General features: G+C 54.4%; 1 protein-coding gene across 8 annotated transcripts in view; it reads left to right on the forward strand.

The window, feature by feature from the left end:
• The window catches only part of ZNF423 (zinc finger protein 423), a 344022-nt gene that overhangs the window by 162482 nt on the left and 157147 nt on the right, over positions 1-24393 (forward strand). Inside the window, exon 1 of one of the 8 annotated variants that reach the window (XM_025446830.3) lies at positions 17377-17549. The exons of the other annotated variants lie outside the window; for them this stretch is intronic. The gene's annotated coding sequence lies outside the window, so the exon portion shown is untranslated. Of the gene's footprint in view, positions 1-17376; positions 17550-24393 lie in introns of those variants that run through there. 8 annotated transcript variants of the gene reach the window in all.

Genomic DNA, 24393 nt, shown 5'->3' on the forward strand with positions numbered 1-24393 from the left:
GAGGCAGGCAGTAATTAAAGGCCCCCCTGGCTCCTCATTTTCTGTGCCCGTGGCTTTGATCTGGCTCATGTCGGGCGGCTATCTTCATTGTTCGTGCCTTTCTTTCATTCTTGTTTGATGGCAGAAATGATGATCTTTGATTCCAGAGTCGGAGGTGGGCAGGAGAGTGTTACAGGTCTTACATAATGCATCTTTCACATCTTATTTTTAAACACGGGCATAATCAGGGCTGGGCAGAGGCTGGGCTTGATTTTAGCCCGCGTTCGGGGGGAGAGGCGGTCGCCTGCCCCGTGGCGCTGGCCTGGGGGTAGGTGGGGCCAGGCGGTCCGGGCGACTGAATGAAAATTACTAGAGGAAGGCTTTCCCCTCCACCCCTGTTCTAAATATAACCTGGAGGGAGTGTTTCCTAATTGTTCCCTCCTGGCCGAGGATGTGCGGAACGGGGCCGGCCGGGGAAGGCTCAGCCCGCGGAGCCGGTGCCGCGGGGGGCCTGCCCCTGTGTATTAGTGGATGTCAGTAAACTCTAAGGGACAAGCCACAGGAGGAGGTATATGAGCCGGTCACTCAGGTGGCTGGGTCGAAGTGGGGGCGCCGGGCAGACACGGGCGAGGTGGGTGGCAGAGGGCCGGGTGTCACCGTCTGCACCCCCTTTCCCTGCTCTTCCGGGCGGTGGGCCCCGTGGGCTGGGCACAGATGAGAACACGTGGTCACGACCAGAAGAGGCCAGTGGCCCAGGCCTGGCACGAGGACGTGTGTGACCAAGGCAGGGGTCACCAGTGCAGGTTGGGGGGGAGGGGTAAGGGTGCCGGGGGAGGGGGGTGGGTGACGGAGCTCGCATGACTGATGGGTGTACAGCTGCTCCTCAGCTCCTGATACGTGCTGCTGGGCCCGGGGGCTGGACCCAGGCTTTCCAGACTTCCAAGAGAAACCAGGAATTCGGGTTGTTGAGGGCTGAAGTTCGGGTTGAGCTGAGATGGAAGTCTTTCTTGGTTAGAGGACAGTGAAGGCAAAGGCTGGGAGGTGGGACAGGCCTGGGAGCGGATGGCGAGGGTGCCAAGCTGCAGGACCATGGTGCACGGTGCAGAGTGGGAAGGCCTGTGGCCTGAGAGTGGCTGGCTCCAAGATGGATGCAGGGGCCCTTCCTAGCAGGGAGCTCCACTGGGCTGGAAGCATTCTGCACATGATGTCTGAGGCCACACGTCATCACCACTGAGCTTCGGTGTCCGTGAGGGTGTGGACACATCCTGCTACCATGGGAACAGGCCCCTATAAGAACCTCCTTGTTCTTTGGGTGGTGCTGATGGAGCATTTCCTGGGAGGGTCTGAGGCCGGCCTTCCTGCCCACCTACCCCAGGCTCAAGTACCAGGATTTTCAGGCAGTGATGTTTCAATAGATATTCATTGAGCACCTACTGTGTGCCAGCCCTCAGACTGGGTGCTGAGTATACAATGTTCAGCAAGGCAGATCTGGTCCACAAGGGAGATGGACAAGGGACAAATTGCCACATCACTACATATGTCATTAGCGGCATATGAGTGGCTTGAAGGAAATGCGTATGGCATGGGAGAGAAGCAAAGGTTTCTCTGAAGAATTGACGTAGAAGTGACGTGGAAGGATACATGTAAATAGGGACGCCTGGGTGGCTCAGCAGTTGAGCGTCTGCCTTTAGCCCAGGGTGTGATCCCGGATTTCCCGGACCGAGTCCCACATCGGGCTTCTTGCATGGAGCCTGCTTCTCCCTCTGCCTATGTCTCTGCCTCTCTTTCTGTGTCTCTCATGAATAAATAAATAAATAAAATCTTAAAAAAAGAAAAAAGGATGCACGTAAATAGCAGAGATGGTGATCCAGAGTGGCTTCAAAGACCCCAAGGCAGGTGGGTGTGTGGAGGCTGGAGGACTGTCAGCAGGCAGGGCTGAGGAGTGGGGGAGCGCAATGAACAGTGGTGGGGACCGACCTCTGCAGGGCCTTGTAGGCCAAGGTAGGAGTGCTGGGGGCATGAGGAAGATGGGTGTGGGCTGGTGGGGAAGCTGAAATGGTGGTGCAGGTGGCAGAGGTGGAGAACCAAGGGCATATTAGAGAGTTTTCTAGATGGCAAAATCGATAGGACCTGGGGATGGAGTGGAAGCCAGGGATAAGGGAATGTGGGGTGCTAGGGGGACTCCTGGAGTTCTGGCTTGGGCAAGGGTGAATGCAGAGGGCTTTCCTGAAGTGGGGAGGCCTGATGAGAAGCAGGACTGTGTGTGAAGTCCTTTCCCTACTCTGGCAGCCCTGGGCCAGGCCAGAGGCCTGGAGGCAAAGCTGGTGGGGAAGTGGGGTGCAAATCCAAGGAGCCAGAGCTGGCTTGACACTTGAAGATTTGGCCCTGCGCTACCTCCTTCCCCACCTCCTAGAGGCTTGAGCTTGCGTACCTGGGCTGCCTGATGCTCAGATGGTGGCAGCTTATCCAGTGTTCCTTGCTCCCTTGTAAATCCTGTTGGCTGGCCAGGCCAGGCCTCTGAGGCTGGGGATAGCTGGTGCCTTTCTGGGCTGATGTGGGAGGAATGTCTATTTCCACCTGCTCTCTGAACTGCACCCCAAATCTGCTTTGCTTGGTGTGTGGCAGAGCTTGGGGGCTTGGACTCTCCAGCACCTGACAGGACCAACCCCTTCATTTATGACCTACTGACTTAAGCAACTCCCTCCTACTGTTGGTTGGGGTGGAAGTGAGTCCTGCTTAGCCTGGCAGGTGGGGCCTAGAAGTGGCTCATGTTGGGAGAGGCTTCTGGGTAGTGGGGTCTTCTGGGAAGATGGGGCTCCCAGATGGGCTCCACACTCTTCATGAGCTGAATTTCTGCTGTCGGTTCAAGGCAGCTTCCCTAGATTTGCTACTTGGAGTCAAGGAGCCTGATGTCAAGGGACCATTCATATCCTGACCAGCACCTCAAGAGGCCCAGCTTATTTTCTCATCCTTATCCCCAAGGCAGACTTTCCTCTTTTTTTTTTTTTTTTAAAGATTTTATTTATTTATTCATCAGAGAGAAAGAGAGAGAGAGGCAGAGACACAGGCAGAGGGAGAAGCAGGCTCCATGCAGGGAGCCCAACATTGGACTTGATCCCCGGTCACGCCCTGGGCTGGAGGCGGTGCTAAGCCGCTGCTGAGCCACCCGGGCTGCCCACAAGGCAGACTTTCCAAGAGGGGCACAGCCAGGTCTGGGCAGGCAATGCAAAGCCAGCGTACCACGTGTATGGATGATTCTCTTGCTCGCAGCCTGGGGTCTTTTCATCTCTGCCCTATTTCTCTCACCATCCAACCTTTGGGCTAATTAATGGCATAAACTTCCTCATGATGGTGGATTTCCCCCAGAGCATTTGGAGAATCTGAATATCCCTGATATATCTGGCTATGTTATTATAGTTTTATAACCTAAGAATTCGATAGATGAATTAGAGACCACAGTTAGTTGAATTTGAGGAGAAAAAAAATCCTTATTATCCAAAGACCTTATTTTCCTATTTGTATCCTTTCTCTTGGTCTTTGTCCTCACACATGTGGGTTTACAGGATTATAACCAGAGGGGATCTAATAAACTCTACTTTGTTTGCCCAGTGAGGTCATGGTCTGACCTGCCTTCAGAGTCTGTGGTCCATAGAGCTGTACCTAACAACCACATAAAGACCCAGCCCGAGATGTGGATAAAGTGCTCAGTGTCACTCCTGGCATGTGGGGATTTCCTAGGAGGATTTTCTTTCTCCAACTTTTCCTTCAGACTCTGGGCCTCTTGAGGGACTGTTCTCACTGTGCCTGGTGGCCGAGAGGAAGGGGCTCCGAATTTGGGGTGGGGAGGACTGAGTTGTAGCACTGTGTTGCCGCCCACTGGCTGGGAGTGAACAAGGCCCTCTGTTTCCCCATCTAAAGATGAAGGTGGATCTCATCCACCTCTGACGTTGCAACATTTGGGATTCGAAAGAAGGAATCTGCTTATAACAAGTGTGAGTATTAAATACAAGAATATATTTAAATTATTTGTAGCCTTTCCCCCAGTGGTGATTTTATATGTATTTGGTATATTTCTGATCACGGTCTGTGGCCTGTGTGACTTGGGCAGGTCCATGAGGGGCCACCTCGGCTGCTGCCACCGCTGAAGGCGCCAGGAGTGGCATGCAGGAGAGCTCAGGAGACATTGTTGAGTGGAAGGTCAGAGAGCACAGCTAGTAGCCGGCACCAGGCTCCCCTCTGCTTCGTAATTGGTGAAGAACACACAAGGTGATGGGGGCGATTCCTCGGTCCTTCGGGCACTGCAGCTCTGTGGCCTGGAGAGGGGTCCCTATTTTTTCTTTTTAAAAAGATGTATTTATTTGAGAGGACGTGGGCAGAGGGAGAGGGAGAGAGAGAGTCTTAAGCAGACTGCGCTGAATGTGAAGCTCCATGCGGGGCTCAGCTTCATGACTTTGAGATCACAACCTGAACCAAAACTAAGAGTCGGATCCTTAATGGACTATGCCACCCAGGCTCCCTCTTATGTATGTATGTATGTATGTATGTATGTGTGTGAGAGAGAGAGAGAGAGAGAGAGAGAGAGCACGCAAGTGAGCCAGTGTGAGTTGGGGGAGGGGCAGAAGGAGAGAATCGAGAATCTCAAGCACACTCCCCACTGAGCACGGCGCCCAATGCAGGGCTCCATCTCACCACCCTGAGATGATGATCTGAGCTGAAACCAAGAGCCAGATGCTTAACCCACTGAGTCACCCAGGTGCCCTGAGGAGCCCCTTCTTTATCAGGGTCAGAAGCAGGAGACAAGCTGCTGGGTGCCCCCTTAGGCCTGAGGTCCCTTGCCTGGCACAGGGGTCCGGGTGGGGTGGGGGCCCTCGGGTGGGAGGTCTCCTAGGTGGCCGCTCTGTTGAAGTCCTGACACCTACTCGCAGCCACCACACAAGGCACAGCTCTCAGAGTTGTCGAGGGCTTACGGCAGGTAACACCCTGTTTCATCGTGATGGCCCTGTGTGTGGGTACGATGGCCACCATTCCCATTTTACAGATGAGGAAACTGAGGCTTAGGGAAGTTAGAATTTGCCCACAGTCATGCAGCCAGGGTGACGGAAATGTTTTCCCCCGGCGGCCTGCTTGTAGCATTCACACTCTCCGTGACTGACCTCCCCCGCTTCTGTCAGCTTGGTGCCCCCACAAGCCTGCTCTCCCCTCTCCTCCTGTCTCTCGTGCCCTCCTGCCATGCTCCGAGACATCCCATCTGTCAGAGGTTCTGTTCTGGCCAGATGCGATGCCCCTCGTGGGACCCCAGGCCGGGACAGTCGCTACAGAGGGAGGTGAAGGGAATTCCCAGGTCTCCCCGTTGCTCCAGACCCCGGCTTGGCATGCATGGCCTGGGAGGGTCTGGCAGCCCTGGGCTCCTCCCCGTGGCCGGGCCTTCTGTGCTCAGCGGGAGCCCCTGGCTCACCCTCCTTTCCCTGTGCCTGTGGGACGGGATTTGTGTGGTCAGTCCTGTGGGTCACAGCAGGCCCAGCAACCTGGCTCTTCCTGCCTCCTTTCTCTTGTGTTTGAGCAAGGAGAGAAGAGTGGGGCAGGGCAGGGGCATTGAGAGAAAGAGAGGCAGGGTTGGGGAGTGGAGAGGGAGTGGGCAGGGAGGTGGAGGAAGGGAAATGGTAGAGGAGCAAGCAGACAAAGGGGAGGGGTGGCTCCTGAGAGGGAAGAGCAGGGCGGAGGGGAGATGGGATGGGAGTGAGAGGAAGCGAAACAGCAGGAGCATAGCAGGAACATAGTGGACAAGGGACTGAGGGAAGGCAGGGGAGGGAGGCCAGCGAGGAGGAGGCGGAGGGGCACCCAGGGCGCTGTGTCAGGTACAGAAGAAATCCTGATGTTGGAAGCTCATCATGTGTGGGTAGAGGCCCAGGCCTCCAAGAACCCAGAGCAGGCACCTGGAGGCTATGGGATGCTGTGGGGCTGGGTGCGCCCGAGGGCTCCCCCACAGGCAGAGCCATCACCTTGAAGTCCCTGACATTTGGTCTGAGGTCTCTGGCCTGAGGTCTCTTTAGCCTCTGCTTTGCTGTGTACACCCTGCCACTTAATCCTCCCGTTCAGAGTTGCAAAGCCAAGATTTGTGAGTCTGCTCTGCTTGTTTTATGAAGTCTGGTGCTGACGTGAATTTGACTGTTCCTACACAGGAGTGTTTTCTCCCCCTTCCCCACCCCCAGAAGTGCTAGGTTACCAAAGCCCTGCTGCCCAGGGGGAAGAAAGCTGCCAAAGGAGAACCCATGTTTCATTTTCCACTTAAACTTGGGAGCAGTGTAGTCCGGATGCTGGTGGGTTTCGTTTTCCGTAGACAGGCACAGCCACCACTACTGCTCAGGACAAAGGAAGCCTTTGGGGCCCTGCCATGACCCCTAAACCCACCCTTTTTTTTTCTCGCCTCCCTTCCTACTGGGACTCTTACCAAATTCCCCACGTGGTTGTCCCAATTCTGGGGTTTGACAGAGCTGAGGGACATGCAGTGGGACATGAACATTCCTTAGAAGATTCTCCCTTCCTGTCTCTCCTCACTAGCCTTGATCAACACAGGTGCTTGTTTGGCTCAAAGGCTGTGCTTGTATAAGTGGCAGATGGCTCAAGATCTGTTTACTGATAGCTCCTGACCTATATACTGATGGCTTCTGACCTGTGTACTGATGGCTCCTGACCTGAATACTGCTGGGAAGACTAAGACTTGGAGAGAGAGACTCGGTGGGCTCTGAAGCGTTCAGGGCTGGTGCTCTTGAGCTAGCATTTTTCATGTCTCACATCAGATTCACATGATGCTTCTCATTCATTCATTCCTTCCTTCATTCAATAAATAATTGAGATTGGTCTCCAAACTTGTGTCAAGCTGCCTCAGGACACCACAGCTCACCCACAGAAGCTCTGTGATATATTTTAAAATTTCAAGAGGAAACACAGCAATACTCTGCATCTACTGGACATGAGGTGAACTGTTAAGCCCAGGACTCTCCACCATTTCAACATCAGATTGCTCTATATTCTTTTTGATAATGTCGTATCTTTGCAAAGCTGGGCTTTCAATGGTTGCTATGGAGGAAAAGCAAGTAATACACGAAAATCAATATGGAAAAAAAAATGAGGCTGGTGGATCCACCCCAATTCCAAATTTGGAGAAGTCTCCTATTGCCCAAGGGAAAGATGACTTCAGGCCTGTGGGGTTGATTAGGGACTTTACCTTGCTGCAGTGGGAAGACCGCAAAGGGATTTCAAATGGGGCGGTGATGTGAGTAGTCCTGTGCTCTGCAAAGAGCCTTTGAGTTAATGTGTCTGGATTAGACTAGATGTAGGGAAACATGTTAGGAGACCACAGTAGTGGTCCAAACCAACCAACCAACCAACCAACCAACCAACCAACCAGTCAGCCAACCAACCAGCAAGCCACCCACTCACAGTGGCTTGAACTCAGGTGACGGCAGTGAAGAGACTTGAGACCTGGCTGATGGCAGGTGATCAGGACTTGGTGACCCGCTGAATACAGGGGTGAAAAGGAGGAAAGCTGTCTGGCATGGCAACAGGGTGACATGGAGAAGAGAGTGGGAGTGCAGGGCTCACACACAACGGATGGCCAATAAGTATCTTGCTCTGCTTTATTTTTCTCATTCACTTCCCGTTATCTAACACCTAATCATTTGATTAATCGGTAACCGTCCAGCCCCCTCACTGGGATGTCAATTCCATGAAGAAAGGGACTTTACCTTATTCCCTGCTGTGTCCCTGTCACCCAGACCATGCCTCATACAGAGTTCGGGGGCTCCCAACTTCCTTGCTTCATGACACATTAGCTGGTGATTTTTCTTGCCCCCCTCCCCGCCCCCCAACGCCAAGCCAAAAGGAATACCTCACAGTTACCTTTGTTAATGTATCAGGACCAAACAGCTGAATAAGGATGTCCTAACAACTTAGTGGCTGTTTGAAAAATAAAACACATCAATTCAAAGAAAAAACCATTTTCATTTCATTCTTAAATAACCACAATTACTAATGGAATGTGTTAACACGCAGATTCTGAGTCAGCAGATCCAGGTGGGGCCTGAAATTCTGTATTTCTCTCAAACTTGTAAGCAATGGCGAGCTGCTGGTGCAAGACTGCCTTTTGAGTGGGTGGCAGGGATGGTTCTGAATACACTGACTCCGCATCTTTCCAAAAATGCCTTCCCACATGTTTTGCTCTCTGCAGAGAGCTTTGCCAGCCCTGTGGCATGAGTTAGAGGTCAGTTGTCCGTGTGATGTGGCTTGAGGTGCCCAGCTCAGCTGCCCCCATCTCCATGAACAGAAATCGTTCCCATGCCTTATCTGGGGCTCCGAGTGGCTGGATTCTTGCATGAGTGTCAAATCCTTGTCGAGAACATGATTATTCATGGTTCCTACCAGCAAGAGTGTCTTAGTGGACCTGGAGTGTTCTAGAAATGCTTGCTGGGGCAGGATGGCTAGCTGTTTTACCTTGGCTGTTTTATCATCTAGAATCACTTGCCTTGTGATGGCTTTGTATCCAACTTAGGCCGAGAATGCCAGGAGGTCCCATGGGCCACCAGACCCTCTCTGCTTCCCTTCTGGGAGCTGGATCTCGTCAGAGGGATTGCTTTCATCTCCTGGCTGCGATCCCAGAGCCCTCTTCTCCTGCCAGCCACTGGTTGTTAAGGATGTCCAGACCTGGGAAGGTGAGTTTTCTGGTCACACGCACTGGTACTCATCACAGGTGCACACACACCTGTGTGTGTGTGTGTGTATCCCGGTCAGTGCCTGGCCGAGCTCCACAGCATAGGTGGAAGGGCACGAGGTTGACCCTGCTCCCAACCCACCTGCACTTCCTGTTCCCTGGAGAATTCAATCTGTTCTTCTGATTCAGTGAGTGCACAGCATTGGGCTTGGGGCCAGAGCTGGGCTGTTCCCGTTTGCTGACTGCATCAATAATCGATTGATTCATTTGTTAATTCATTAATTCCCCTGTGCTGCAAGTGTTTATTTACTAATCGGGGCTTATGTTCTGAGCTGGAGGGCCAAAGTGGCTGGAGAAGACAGTGTGGAGGAGGGAGCACATGGTGTGCGTTCATGCACGTGTGAGTGTGCACATGCTCATGGGTATGTGTGTCACACACCTGCACACACTGTGGAGCACTGAGGTATGTGTGCATGAATACGTGTGCACACGCATGAATACGTGTGCACACGCACGTGCCTGCGTGCAGTGTGTGTGTGTACGTGCGTCACTCTTGGATCGTCGGAGTGGAGTCTTGGTGCCAGTAACAACGGCTTTGGAAAACCTCTCTTGCCTGTATGGATTCCAGGCTGGAGAAGAGAAGCTGCTGTTGGTAGAGCAGATTTTGTAGCTTGGCTTCATGTGCGTGTGAGCACTTGGGTGTGTTTTAATTAACTAGAACATTTGCCTGGAAATGAGCAGCGGCGGCAGCAGGCTCAAAGGCAGCTGGAGGGGGGCGGGGCGGTGGCAGCCTTGGTGGCTGAGGCCATGGCAGCCAGGCTTCTGATGAGCCCGCCACATGCTCAGCCCTGGCTGATGGCACCATGGAGTGGTGGGGTGGCAGGCCTAGCCAGGGGGGCATCTGGGGAGTGGCCGAACTCTCTAGAATTTTCAAGACTCCTCCGCACCTAGTTGAAGGCAGCCAGGGTAATGGGTCCAGCCCATGGGTGCGGTCCTACAACTCCTGACGTGCATCCAGGCAGGCTTCAGCTCCTGAGCCAGGCAGGCTTGACTGACCAACCTCTATCTCAGCCTAGTGGCACATAATGGGACCTCTATATATGTTTGTTGCATGGATGAATTAACAGATGGAGGAAAGCAAGGCTCAGAGAGGTTAAGTGATGTCTTCAGGGTCACACAGCATGTCAGTAGACCAGTTGGAAGTTTTGATTTTGTTTCTGATACTCTCTCCACAACTCTGTAATGCTGGTGTGAAGAAATGCATTGCGTCATTTCAGGGCCAGAGGAATACACACACCACAGGTGCTGTCCTCCCCCTCTGCTTTCAGTGAGTTCTTCCAGTTGTCTACTTACCAGCCTGTCCATCTGGGTGGTGGGAAAAATGGTCTCCCAGGGCTTCTTGGGGATGTAGAGAGAGGTGGGGGAGGGTAGTGATGGCGGGATGGGAAGGGCTGGGGCTGTCCCTTCCCAAGACACTTGGCCATGGGGAGCTCACAGGTTGGAGTTATTGAAGGAAACCTCTGGAATGCTGGACTTTCCCTCCAGATTGCCCCTGCTGTGCTATCCAGTCTGTTCCGAGGCTCGGAGGCCTGCTGATTGCTACAGTCCACCCCTTAGCTCCTCCTGAGGTGGGTGTGGCCACTGCTGCTTCACTGGGCCCTCGGGGCTTTGTTTTCTTTTTGTCTCATTTCCCTCAAGGGCTCCTTCCTGGTTATTTGGCTGACATAGAGCTCTGTTCATGTCTCTCTCCTGTCTAGTGGTCCAGGGGGTAGGCTCTTGGAGTCAGATGCTTGGAGTCAGATGTAGGCATGACCCTTACTGGTTTCGTGATTCCGTTCCGGGGAGTGACGTCACATCTCAGAGCCTCATTCTCCTTACTAGTGAAGTGGACAACGCAGTGTGTACATATCAGCTGTGATTCATCACATACACATGACCAGCATCACAGACTCTTGTTGGAGACATAGGCTGGGCTGCCAGTCCCCCAAGAACACACTGTGTACCATGCGCGCTCACTCTGAAAGTCCCTAGGTGTGCCGAGACGCTTGTGGTCGGAGAGGCCAATGGAGCATAAACTGGTGGAAGGAAAAGCAAAGTTCTGTTCCCATCTCACACTCCTCCTGGGCACCTGCTCACGCAGGGAAATATCGGGGAATCACAGGCAGCGCTTAACTAGCTGTTTCTCTGTCGTTTTGCTGAATGCATTGCTAAACTCGTGTAGGTTAAAAGTGCACCCAGTAGAACTCCCATTATATCTACATTTATCTACTGTTATCTATCAACTGCAATAATTTCCAGTCTCCTGTTAGCTGCCTCTTTTTGCCTTTGCTCTTGCTATTTCCTCTGCCCTGAATGTTCTCTCTACCTTCCCCTTGACTTTTCATTTTTTACCATAAATTAAGACCTAGCATAAGACACCTCTGCCTCCTCGTGTCCTGCATAAACCAGCCAGAACTGAGCATTCTGGGCCTGATGGGGACCCTTGTGTGGTCCCGCCATGGTCTGCTTTGGTTCGTGCGCTTTTCTTAGCTTCCTCTAGAGAATAAGGAGGCAGAGTCCTGGCTCTCGCCTTCTTGGCCACACGCAGTGCCCAGAACTTGGTGGATTTGGGATTTGCAGCCAAGGCAGGAAGCAGAGTGTGTGCCTGCCTCTGTGCGTAGGCATGTGCTACACACACACACACACACACACACACACACACACACATTTTGGCCCATCAGCCTGATGCACTTGTCTCATTGGGTTTCTGGAAAAAAGGCGCCTGCTTTGATTTTAATTAGAAGTCAGAGCAGTGACTGAATGGGCCAGCACTGCTGCTGGAGGTTTTTCTTAACGCTGGCGTTCTCCTTAATAAGTGCTCTCGGTCCAGGGTGGCGCCTGTTGGGGCTGGACACTGCCTCATGCTGGTGGGAGTGATTTAGTATCCACAAAATTATGTAATTGTTTGGTAATGGGGCATCGGGATTTTGCCTATGCTGCTATCTTTCCCCGCAGTTAAGAAAACCTGGCGAGGAAAAGACGTCGGAGATGACCAGGAGTACACCTGAGGAGCTGTGGGTTTCCCACATCTTTTGGACAAGACAGGGTCCCAGCCCTCTGGGAGCCCACCTGGGAGCCCTGGCCTCTGACAGATGAGCTTACCTGTGCCTGTTCTCCCAGACTGGGGATGTGTTGAGCACATTTGTTGGGGGTAAAATGATCTGTGCACACTGTGTCAGGTGAGGAGTAGTTACCTGGGCATCAGGGTGGAGCAGGGAGCCTCACCTGCTGGTGCGAATCCACCCCTGGGCTTCTGGGCTCCAGAAAGGGTGCAGACAGGTGTGGTGATGCCACACCTGGGTCCTTGTGGCCTCCAGGTAGGGCGCCTCCTGGTGGGGGTTGGCCTGAACACCGTCCTCATGGTGGGGTGGGCTGTGGACGTGCTGGGGACATACACAGGTGTTTCTTCAGGAAGCTTGTGAACTGCGGTTCTGTACTTTGATCAACTACAGGAGCGCACAGTCCCTGAGGCCAGACGGCCACGGGGCCCCCACAGACGTGCTGTGTGATTATAGAGAAATTTCTTCCTAACTTTTTGCCTCATCTTCCTCTTCTGGAAAGCAGGAGGAGCACCAGTACCCCCCCGTCGCTGACGGTCACTGGGAAGATTAAAGAGGCAGTATAGGTCCTTACGTCCCTTATTGACAATTCTAAATTTCAGAAAGTGTGAAACCTGATTTATTTTTTTCTTTGTTTGTCTTCGGTAGCTCATTTGGCAGCAAAATTTGACCTGGCTTGATGGGAAGTTATTTATAGTCTTTCTTTAAGTCAGGTTAGTGAATATCTCTGTGTTTTGCTGCTGACATATCAACATGCTTGATTGCTTCTGAGGTGTTCCCAGATACTCAGGAAATGCACTATGTTATCTTTCTAGAATCTGAAAGTCTGAATTCTGGAACACATCAGGTTTCGAGGGTTTAGGGCAGGGGTTATGGACTGGCCCATGCAAGGTGTGTGGGGTGACTCCCACAGTCATGCTCAGGAGTCGTCAGGGTAGAGCTGGCCTTCAGCCCCACCAAACTGCCTTTTCCTTCCTTCCTCTTGCTCTTGGCTGTGCAGGGTGGGGTCCTTCATTCGATTTTGAGCTGTCCTGGCACGGCGTGTGCACGCAGGCATACCCACTGGTGCCCGTCCTCCTGGGCAGGAGGGGGCTGCTCCATAGCAGGTTGATTTGTGCTTGGGACATGGAGGAAGGGCCAATGTCTGGCCCAGCCCTGAGGTATCAGCCTTGGGATTTGATGCCTGTGGTGTGTCTGTTTCTGAGGTGGCTGCTGCCAGGTCTGTAGCTTCCTGCAAGGGCCAGAAGCCACACTTTGTCCTTCTGCCTTGCCGGGGGGCAGTCATGGTTGTGTTGGAGGGACACGGCCTGGTGCATGCTGACACCGTTTCTCTGGCTTCCCCTGGGTGGCTGGGCCCAGCTAGTGAGGGACGCCTGGCCTTCCTGGTCGTGGGAATCCTGGTGGCCCGGACACCATCTTCTAGAGGGTCTGGGGGGTGTGGAACTGTATCTGTCTGCAAAGGAAGCCAATTAGGAAAATTGGAGGGGAGCCTCCAATTTATTTACGTATTACTTTTTGGATCCCACCCCCCAACCTGCTCCCCCGGTAAGAACTCTCTTTTGAGATGCTTCCCTCTGAGTGTTTCTGGCATGACTGTCTAAGGGAACTGCACACTCATCCGGGCAATGCCTCTGTCTCTGTCCTCTAGGATCGATTGCATTCATACCACACCAACTTTTTAAAGAGTCCTCCCCCTCATAGAAAAAAAGATGCTTTAAATAAATATCTTTTGCCTCAAGCTAGCGTTTTAGCTAGCTGTACTTTATCTTTTCTGTTTGGGTTGTAAAACTCTGCAATTAAGAAAATCCCCACCTCAGATCAATTCAAGCCTATGTTAGCTCAGAAGGAGGCAGCGTGCCGCTTCACTTGGTTTCCTGGCTTGTGGGGCCGAGGGAGCTGGAGCACTTGGGGAAACTGAGTCTCAGACAGAGGAGTGCCCTGTCAGGGACGGCACAGGGGCAGGAGTCAGGCAGGACTGGAATCTGGGGCTCTGGACTCTGTCCCTGGGCCTCCCAAAGGCCTCTGGTGAAGCCTCTCAGCAGACAGTTGGAAAGGTAGGGACAGGTAGCCCCTGGTGGCCTGTGAAGTGGGCAGACCCTCCCTGCCACTACTGTTCCTGGGTCAGGGCCCTGTGGGGTCTGCTGCCTCGCCGGGCCCACTGCTGGAGCTTGACAAGCACAGGCACAGTCGGCTTTCTGTTCGAGGAGCCGTTTTCTTTTCCTGGCTGTGATCTGTGGATGTCTACACTGGTGTCTCACAAAAGCAGGTTTGTGAGGGTTGGAGGCTGGGGAAACACCGATGTCAGCCAGTCAACAACACCTGCTTTGCCCTGTTTGCTGTGTCTGGTGGCCGCACCTCTGCATGCTGCTGAGAATGGAGGCACTGCCCGGCTGGGGCAACCCCTGCCTGCATCCTGGGGCTCCCACTGTCGGGGGGCAAGGGGGCATCCAGTGCCAGGGTGAGCAGACTCCTTTGCGAGCCCGCCCTGCCACCTGCCACCCCATGACACCAGCCCAGGCTCCTCAGCTCTCTGAGCCTTGGTTTCCCTGCCTGTGGCTTGGGGATAACCACTGCACTTACCCAGGGTGTTGCGGTGAAAATCAGAGTAGGCGTTTGGAGAGTGTTGTCAGACTGGATCAGAAACCTTCTGGAGGTTCCCATCATTCTGGTCAGTTGTTCCTTACACCCTGTTTAATTTCTTTGATTTAATTTTTCTAATTCCCCTTGTTTGTACTAGGTATTCGGGTCGGGTAAGAAATCGAAAGCTACAAAACGACTAGCTGTCATCTGGTTGTGTCACCGACCCTCTGTGTGACCTCCTCTTGGGCCTCGGTGCCCACATGGACAACCAGCGACAGCACAAACTTTTATGCAGTCTGCTGTGCCCTGGGCAGTGTTCTCTGAGGCTGCTCTTGCTTCCCATTGGACAGAGGGGAGGTGCAGGCTCAGAGCTAGTGAGTGGTGGAGCCAGGATTCGAACCCAGCCTGGCTTGCTTCCCTGTGGGGCTGAGCCCCGGGGATGGCTCCGGCTTAGATACCTGGCAGGTGGACTGACCCGGAGTCTGTGGGGGGTGGGGGTGGAGGGAGGGGGGTCAACACTGGCAGTGAGGCCCGGGAGTGGCCACTGGCTCCTGTTCACCCTGGCATCGTGCACCCCTCCCCTGTTGCCCCCCACCCTCCAGCCCCCCTTCCTTGGCCTTTTGCTCCCCGCTCCTCAATTGCCCTAATGACTTAGCCCAGGTGGCAAGTTGCGTGGAAAAAGTTCTCCGGGGAAATAAGCGTCCTTGCTACCAGCCTGGGCCTCAGGTGTGCACACAGCGGCCCTCCCTGGGGGTCTGGTGAGCTGCGCCTCCCCCGCTCCCAGCTGTTAGCCAGGAACTGGAGAGCCCCACGTATTGTGTGTATTGTGTGCCTGTGTGTGGTGTGTGTGCCTGTGCCTGCGTGTCACGGTGCGTATGGAACTGCGCGCGTGTAACTGGGCTCGGCACATGACCGCACGAACTGTACGTGTCTGTAACTCTGTGTGTGCAAGTGTGACCGCGGTGTGCGTGTGCGTCCGTGTGCGTCCGTGTGTCTAGGTGTGCGGGAGGCTGGTGGTGCCAGCGAGGGGCTGGGGGCAGGGGCTGCAGCAGTGTACGGCGTGACCTTCTTTGCCGGTGAGAACGGGCTTTGTAGAACAGAGTCACACACATGTTTAGATAATTAGAACAAAAGCCAAAAGAACAATTGCTGTCAAAGGGATGAAGCTGGGAGGTGGGGGCCCGCCAGGATCTGGGGGGTCGAGTTCTGGCTCCCCCGTTCTCTGCGGCCTTCACTGCGTTTTGATCGCGCTATTTAGAAAATCCCTTTGTTGTAGGATAAACTGACATTGGCTGGCGAGTTTCTGCTGTGAAGTTCGCTGTGTTCTGGGGCCCACTCGGGACGGCCAGGCCATGAGGAGCTGATTAAATGAGCTAATTTTCATTTGTACAGTGGTTACAGATGCAGAGGCCTTTCCATGCCCTTTTCCTGAGGTTTTATTTATTTATTAATTTTTTTTTCTTTTCTGGAAAGAGACCTTCAGGACTCCCTTTTCTCTTCCCATCCCCCCTCCCTCCCTTAAAAATAAACATCTGAAAACATTTTTAACAAGGACTTGGGCTGGGAAAGCCAGGCTCCAGCATGGGCATTGTGGCTAGAGGTGCCATCGCCCCCCCCCCCTCCCCGCACCCCCTCCCCGAGTCTGTGAGCTGGGGTGGGGCTGCCGCTGAGTGTGAGATGCTGAGTGAGGAGACCCGGCCAAGGGGCAGAGGTTTGCTGGAAGCAGCCACAGACCCCAGTCCCGGCTGCCTCGGGCCTTTGCACGTGCTGTGCTGCTGCTTGGCCCTCTCTTTGCGTCTTTACTTCGTTTCCTTGGCTGATTCTGGAGGTCGCTCATTCTAAAGAGCCCCATTCCCCGGCAGGCACATAGGCTTCTCCAGTCACAGCGAGGACCACAGACGCAGGATGTCTGCCTCCCACACAAGGCCTGTGGGGCCAGAGCAGGGCCTGCCTGTTCCCCTCATACCCCCAGCTCCAAAGTACCTGGTGGGTCAGAAGCTTGGCATCCACTTCTGTCGGACAATCTAATGAACGAATGAGTGAATGAGTGAATGACTGGATGATGTCTACACTCACTGAACTCTCCTAGACCCCAGGCTCTTGATGTCAGGACCCAAATCCTCCAGTTGTCAGCTGTAATCATGGGTCCATGGGCCACCTCCTCAATCCCACGCCTAATCTCTCTTCTTCACTGATATTCAGCGAGGATTCAGTGTTGAGGGCTGGATCCCCAAAAGCAACATGGTTCGTGCTGGGAACTTGCTCTCCTGGCCTCACATGAGCCTGAGCCCCAGGCCGAGATGCAGCTCTGGTCCCTGCTGGAAATCTGACTGAAGGCCCTGTGGAGGGAGGGGTTGGGGGGTTGCTCTGTGAGTTGGCTTTTTCCAGCACTTACAGGCAAGCAGGCCTTGGGGGATAATGTGCCAACAATGCGGGGTGCTCAGAGCACAGAGCAGGAGGTCCTGTGTGGCTGCCTCCTGTTGCCACCCCCCAATCTTGCCTCAGCCACCTGGGTCCCCCTCCCCGCTCTTTCCCTTTTCACACCACCTTTGGCTGGGTTGGGGCACCTTTTAGAGAGCAGCAGGGTTTTCCCCGGAGCTGTGCAGTGGCTGTGGTCCGGCCAGTTTCCGAGGCCTGGTTTCCATTTGCCGAAAGCTCCTTCCCACAGACAGCACCCCACCCACCCCACCCAGGGGCCTCCGGAGGGCTGTCCCCCACCCTGTCCTGGCAGCCCCGGAGCGTCTCTCTGTGTGCCTTCTCTAACCCCGACATTGGGGACAGGCTGAGGAGCTGTGCAGCCCCGGGGCCCCCTCTCCGCAAACATCCCAGAGCTGGCAGGGGGAGTCAGAGCTTCCCCGGCGCCCCTGGGGCCTGGGGCCCTCAACTGGGTCAACATCTGGCCGAGTGGCCGAGCCTCTGGCCTCCGCTGCCTCCTCCTCCCCACCCTCCCCGAGGCCCTTCCTCTCCCCACTTGCTGGATGCTCCGCCAAGCCCCGCGGCGGGAGCCGCACTCTTTCGACCCATCCTTTCCCGGCTGAGGCCAGGGTGGGGATGCGTCCCGGGGCTGAGGTCACCGGTGGGGCAGTGGGAAGCTCCTCTCCAGCCTCGGCTGCCCCACCGCTGGGTGCCGGCAACGAGGGCAGCCACCGACTTGTCCCGGGGTGCCCCGGTGAGCAGGGGGAGAGGTAAGCGGAGGGGCGGGGTTACGGGGGAAGAATGAGTAAAACAGGCCGCCCGTGTCTGCACTGACCGCCAAGAGTCCCATTAGAGGCTCCAGCTCGGTGGGAAGCGGAATGTTTGCTCTGAGTGGATTCTAATCCAGAAGGAAGGAAACTTTTCCTGGGGCGGGAGAGGAGAAGTGAGGGCCTAGGAGGCATGGGCGGTGGGGTATCCGATCGTGGGGATGGGGGCTCCTCGGGGAGCACTCTGATTTCTGGGTCGGGCTCTGTGTTCCCTGCTCTTCCCTCTGTCTTCTCCCCAGCCCCTAGCCCGCTGGCCTCCTGGCCTCTCTGTCAACTGTGAGTCCTGGCTTGTATCCCCGACGTATGGCCTGCGTGCCCCTTGGGCTGGTGCGACCCCGAGTGCCTGCTTGGCCCCTAGGTGGCCTCCGACCCTCAGGCCTGCGCCTCTTCGTCTGCACTGTAGTTTCTGGCCCGGAGCGGGGCGGCTGCTGGAGGGCCGGCTCCCGGGCCCAGCCTCGCCACCCACAAAGCCAGCATGGCCCCGAGCCATCACCTCCCAGGCTCTGGTCTTGTCTCCAACACAGAGATGACTTGCCAAGAGCACAGGGAGACAGGTCTCTGGACTATTGATCCCCAGACCCTAATTCCTGCTGATTCCGTGGGGCCCCGTGGGGCGGAGCGGGGGGACTCGGTGGTGAGCGGGCGTGTGTCGCGGCCAGCCACTTGTTCTTCTCGGGAAGGAACTGGTGAGTTTCTTTCTGTTTATGTCGTAACCAGGCTACCGAGGTGGCAAACGGGTTCTGCAGTTACACAGCGTTTCAGAAGCAAATTGATAGGATAACGTGTTATTATTGGCTACTGGGTTAATAGCTATTTTGGCAGGAGTACCAATCCTGCGTGGCGTTGCTGGCACGGGTGTGAGAATGGCGCCATGGGGTAGAGGGGAATGGTGGGTGCGTTTTGCACAGAGCGGCAGCCTGGGGAGGCCCCCAGGGGCAGTGCCTTCCTGGAGGATGCTCAGCCCCGGTTAGCTGTCGCCGAAACCAAGATCAGAGAGGTTGAGAGACCAGCATCGGGTCGCACAGTGAGTCAATGTGGGGTTGGACTTTAGGTCCCCGTGGGAATGAATAGCTTGGCCAGTGATCTCCGAGGGCAGGACAAGTGCCTTCACTCTGAGCATCATGTTGGCATCTCGGAAAATAAGAGATTTGGAACGTACCCAAGTTAGCCTGCTCGAGCTTCAGGGCTTTTGCTCCTGCTGGTCCCTTGCCTGGAATGCTCTCGCTCTAGAGTCCACCTTGGCTTGCTTCCTTGCTTGCTTCAGGGCTCTGCTCAGGTATCACCTTGTCGCCCGTCCAGAGTGGCACCTCACCCATCCCGCCCCACATTTCTTCACGGTGGCACCTGACTTACTAGAGATGATTTATTGCTTTCATACCAGTCTCCTTTCATTACACCGAGGGCTCTCCGAGGGCAAGGGCTTTGTTATGCTTACTGCCCTGTCCCCAGAGCCCGGAACAGGGCTGGTAGTATGGGCACCTGGAAATAGTTGTTGAAGGAAAAAAACCAATGTAAATTGCAGTGTCATCTAAAACAATGGCTGCCACGTAAAGGATGACTGTTTCTCTCTCCTCTCGGAGGACAGTGGGTGTTGGGGGAGCCTGTCATTCCTGTCCCTCAGAGGTGGGCAGCAGTCCTCCCTTAGGACTCATGTGGGCAGTCACTTCTTCTTGCTGATAAGGAAGCTTAGAAGGGAAGGAGTTTCCCCACTACCAGAAGGGACCCCACCTTTCTCCAGAGGGGATTTCAGTCCTGGGTGCGGAGATGGATCGTGTCCCCTTGAAGGCTTTTCTATTTTTGGGCTTTGGGATGAGCTCAGTGCTAAGCTAGCGGGGTCGGCTTTCTCTATCACAGGACGTTAGTGGCTTTTGTTCCAGACCCGGGGAATGGTGGTGTGAGGACGTGGGAAATTAAGGATGCTTTTGGGAAGGGTGAACGGGCAGTGGGAAGTAGGGCTCGCCGAGTGTGGGGAGCCCTGGGGTGAGCCAGGGGTCTTCCTAGCAGCCTTAGCTCTTGTGCCCCAGGTCTGGAAGTGACATGCAGTGAGCCGTTCATTGAGTTATTTCCCGTGCACCTGGCACTGGGCCAAAGTGCTTAACCTGGATTATCCGATGTAATCCTCACCACAACCAGAGGAGGCTGAGAGAAGTTCGGGAACATAGTCTGAGGTCACACAGCTGGTCAGTGGTGGAGCTGAGATGTGAACCCAGGCTCTCGGTTCTGGAGCATTCCCAGATGTGGTCCTGATGCTCCTGGAGTGCAAGCTCCATGCGTGGGGCTTTGCTGGATGTGTTCACTGCCCCAGCATGTGGAGAGAGCCTGGCACTGAATAGGTGCTCAGTAAATATTTGGAGAATGAGTGAATGAATGCAGGGAGTTTCCTAAGATGAATGGGGAGTGATCACTTAGAACTGTTGGCCTCTTTGGGCAGCAGGAGGGGACAAATCCAGGGCAATGGTGGCTGGGAAGGCGTGACACCCACTCGTGCCTGGCTGTTCTGACTTCCTCCCTAGAAGAACTTAAGAGGGGAGGGGGCCTGCTTAGCTGTGTGTTCCTAGTGGGAGGGCGTGCTTGTTCGTGGGTGTTGGGTGATTAGTGGGAAAGTCTCGGAGGTCCCTGGTAGGGAAGACACGCATGCACATTCATGCATGTGTGGGCATGTGTGTGGATGCTTGCGCCGCCCCACCCCCCACCCCCCAGTCACATTGTTGAGTCTGTACCTTCAAGTACATAGAACTCAGCCTACTATCTTATTAAACCTAGTCATTTGTTCTGCTCTGGTCTGGTCTATTTAAGGAGCCCCCCACCCCCACCCCACTCCACCCCACCCCAGTTCTTCCCTCCCCTCTACTCCTGGTGTCTCCTTTGTTTTAATGCCCTTTCTGTAGGGGTTCAGGCAGAGGCAGGGGAACTGAGCTCTGCCTCCATCCCTACACTACCTGTGCCTCCCTGTACCCTTGCTCTCTCTCCGCTTCCAAGAGGTTCCTCCAAGTTAGAGAATGACCAGAGTGTGCCACACTCAAGACTGGACTTATTGCATTCTGTCACAGTGTTGGGACTCTTGGGGACCCCTGGACAGACTCTGCAGGGGGCAGCCCCTCTGGGCCAGGTGGCCAAGCTAGCAGTCAATCTCATTAACTCCTTGGCTTCCAGTTGGAACCTCTACCTCACCAACCCCTGGCTTCCACCTGACAGGAGTCTCCTGGAGTAGTTCCTAGTTCCTCCTCCTCCTTCGTTTTCTTAAAGATTTTATGTATGTATGTATGTATTTGTAGAATGAGCGGGGTGGGGAGGGGCAGAGGGAGAGGGAGAGAAAGATCGCAAGCAGACTGCACGAAGTCTGGAGCCTGACATGGGGCTCGATCTCATGACCCTGAGATCATGACCTGAGCCAAAACCAAGAGTAAGATGCTTAACCAACTGAGCTACCCAGGTGTCCCTCCTTGCACCTTCTTTGTGATTAGCTTTATCATCCATCCATCCATCCATCCATCCATCCATCCATCCATTCATCATTCATTTATTCACGCCATGATTACCAAGTGCTTCTTCTAGGCTAAGACCTGGAATGCACTCATTCATTCATTCATTCATTCATTCATTCATTCATTCATTATTCACCCATCCAGCAGATAGTTGTCATCCCAGCAGATAGTTGTCACCAGGCACCTTGTGGGGGCTCCCAGGGATCCAGAAATATGAGGCTTTTTAGAGTTGTCTCCCCATTTCTAAGGCAAGAGCACTGGTGGGGAAGCCCTTATATCCTTGGAAGATGAACAGTGGTGTGAGAAGTGCTGTTCAGACATAGTGCTGGGTGGAGGAGTAAGGGGATCAGCCCACTCATAGCCTGCACTCAGCAGGGTGACCTGGCTAAAACTCTTGTCATTGGTTCGTTCCCTCATGGGACTCCCTCTGTGCCTGGCACTGACACGAGCTGGTACCCAGCCCTGCTGGGGACAGTGGCCCCTAGCAGGAAGTGGGTCTAGCATCACCCTCAGGGATGCTGTTCACCTGAGTTGAGCCCGGGCTGTGTTCCCCTTTCTGAATGGCCCTGGGAGGAGGATGTCATGCTCACAGGATGATACACTGTGTTTGGGATCCTGGTGATGGATCACTTTCCATCAGGGTGGTCTCTCTCAGTTTATACTTCTGTATTATTCAATCTTCTCAGCATCTGTGTGTGTGTGTGTGTGTGTGTGTGTGTGTGTGTGTGGTAGGGCTGTGGGATTCCCATAAATCCAGCGATAAGATGGATGAATCAAACAGGTAGATCCTGCTGGCTCTGCAGGATTCTCCTTGGAGCAAGTCCCCTCCTCAGATGTCAAGGGGCGTAGTGTCCCCCACATGCACAGTGAATGGTTAGCTGGGCAGTCCTGAGGTCTGTTTTAGCAGGTTGAGGTAAAGTGTCTCAGGGTCCTCATCTGTAAAATGTGTCTAGTGAAAGAACTGTATGTGGTTTAAATGGATTAATACAAGCAAAACATTTATGACCAACAACTAAAAAAAATTTTTTTTTAAAGATTTCAATTATTTATTTCAGAGAGGGAGAGCGAGTGAGCACACAAGCATGAGTGGGGTCAGGAGGGGCAGAGGGAGAAGCAGACTCCTTGCTGAGCAGGGAGCCCTATGTGGGGCTCGACCCCAGGACCCCAGGATCATGACCTAAGCTGAAGGCAGATGCTTAACTAACTGAGCCACCCAGGTGCCCGGATGACCAACAATTTAAGTAACTAACTAAATAATTAACATGAAAATTAGCATAGCACATAGTAAGTGCTAAGTGAATATAGTTTATGAAGATGATTTTCAAGTCTGTGTATGAGGCTTGTAGGCACAGCATGGGGCCAGATGAAGGCCCGGTTACTGCACGAGGAGGTGGTGGCCCATTCAGTCTGAGAATGCAGGGGCGGGGCAGAGGATGGTAAAGGGGTGCCTAGGCAGGGGTCAGTGATGCTGAGAAGGGATGAGGGGACCATGCACCCTAGTTGTGATGTCTGGCACTTGAGCTGCGCTGTCCACACTTGGCCACAGCCACCTGTGTGGGGCGTGGAGCTGACATGCTGGCCCTACAATGCGGGGGGTGGGGGGCGCTCATTTTTGTTCCTGTGGTCCTGGGCCGGGTGGCTGATGCACCTCTGGAGCCTTTCCTGGGACTTTCAGTTTGCTTTAATCTGTCTCCAGCACAGGCAGGGCTGGGGCAGCCTTCAGATATTGAGGCTCAGTAGCTCAGAAACAAAGCCCATGATGGCAATTTTTCTGGAGGCCGAAACATGAAAATCCAGGGAAAATTGAAATTTTTCTCTGCTGAGTTGTATATTTGGATGAGTATAAAGGGTGAGTGGGACCTGCAGAGGGGCTGTATCGCTGGCACCAGTGAGGATCCTAGGGCTTCTCCTGCGGGGATCAGTCCACTTCTGTCCCGACGGCTGCCTCTGGCTGGGCGCTGTGCTGGGCACACATGACCGGGAAGGGGTACCACCCGTCCTGAGGCTCTCAGCTTGATGGGAGAGATGGGCCCACTGGGAGCTGCTGTCCTGCGTGAGGCATGGGCTTTAACAGGGGCCCCACAGTGAGGCCCCGGGCCACTTCTGGGGATATACAGCCTGACTTCAGGCAGTTCCAGCAATTTCTTTCATTTTTTATTTTTAAAAAATTTTTAGTAATTATATTTATTTTGATGGACATCACAAAAACATCATACCCATGATTTCATCAAGACAGTTATTCAGGATTACTCTCGGGTAGGTAGTATGCTTAGGTCCGAGGCAAGTGAAGGACAAGTTAACAGTGCCAGGCATGGGTCTCGAAGGGGCCTCCCACTGACCTGAGTGTGGCAAGCCTGGGTGAGGGGCACAGAGTGGGTGGAGGGACTGCATGAACTCAGCTTCTGGAGGCACCCCCGCCCCCACGGTAAGCATCACAGAATGCAGAGCCCAAGGCCAGGACTTAGGTCCAGGTGCTGTGATGGCGCAGTGCTCCCAGGAGGTGATTGTGAGGGGCAGAGAGAGTGAGGTGGGGCACGGGAATGCTCTGTACCAGGGAGTGTCCAGGTCACCACTGTGGTGACCTGGACCACTGGGAGCTCCCCTGGGAGCTCCATGTGTGTGTGGGATGCCACGGGCCCCGGTCTGTTGAGGGCCACTCTGGGAGGTGGACACTAGGTCCCTGCCCTTGGGCTGAGCGGGAGTGAGCTGGAGATCTGGGGTAGGAGCTTGAGGTGACCTTCCAGCCTGGGGCTCCAACCATCCATTGCGACTGTGGAGGCAACCGGGGTGCCAGGCTGTGCTGCCACAGCAAGCCCCACCATCCCTCCAACCCTCAGCGTCCTCCTCTGTAAAGTGGAGCCAAGCTCATAACTGTGTCTTAGAGGTGCCGAGAGGGTAGCTGGACCTGTCGGTATGAGAGTGGGTGCTTTGAACGGGGGTTCTCTGTCCTCCCAGATGCCGGGAGGCCCCTCACTTCTCCAGTGCTGGGGGCTGACCCCTTGGGCTGGGCCTCAGATGGATCTCACTGAGCTTTGGCAGCAGGTCTGCGCTTCTAGGTCAGACTGCGTGCATGCCTTGTCTGTGGAGGTGTCTGGGCTGAGAACGTGGACATGGTCCAGACGTCTTCTGGGGACTCTTGCTGGGTGGGTTCTGAGGGAAGCTGTCTCCATGCGGGAATGTTTGTGCTCCTGAGCCGGTGTCACCCACTCTGTTTCGGTCCCGCAGGCAGGATGATTCACGCACATGCATCCCACAGACTCTGAGGTCAGGGGACCCATATTCAAAGCCCAGCTCAGCTGTTT

Source organism: Canis lupus, chromosome 2 (assembly GCF_003254725.2).
Source record: "Canis lupus dingo isolate Sandy chromosome 2, ASM325472v2, whole genome shotgun sequence".
NCBI lineage: Eukaryota > Metazoa > Chordata > Mammalia > Carnivora > Canidae > Canis > Canis lupus.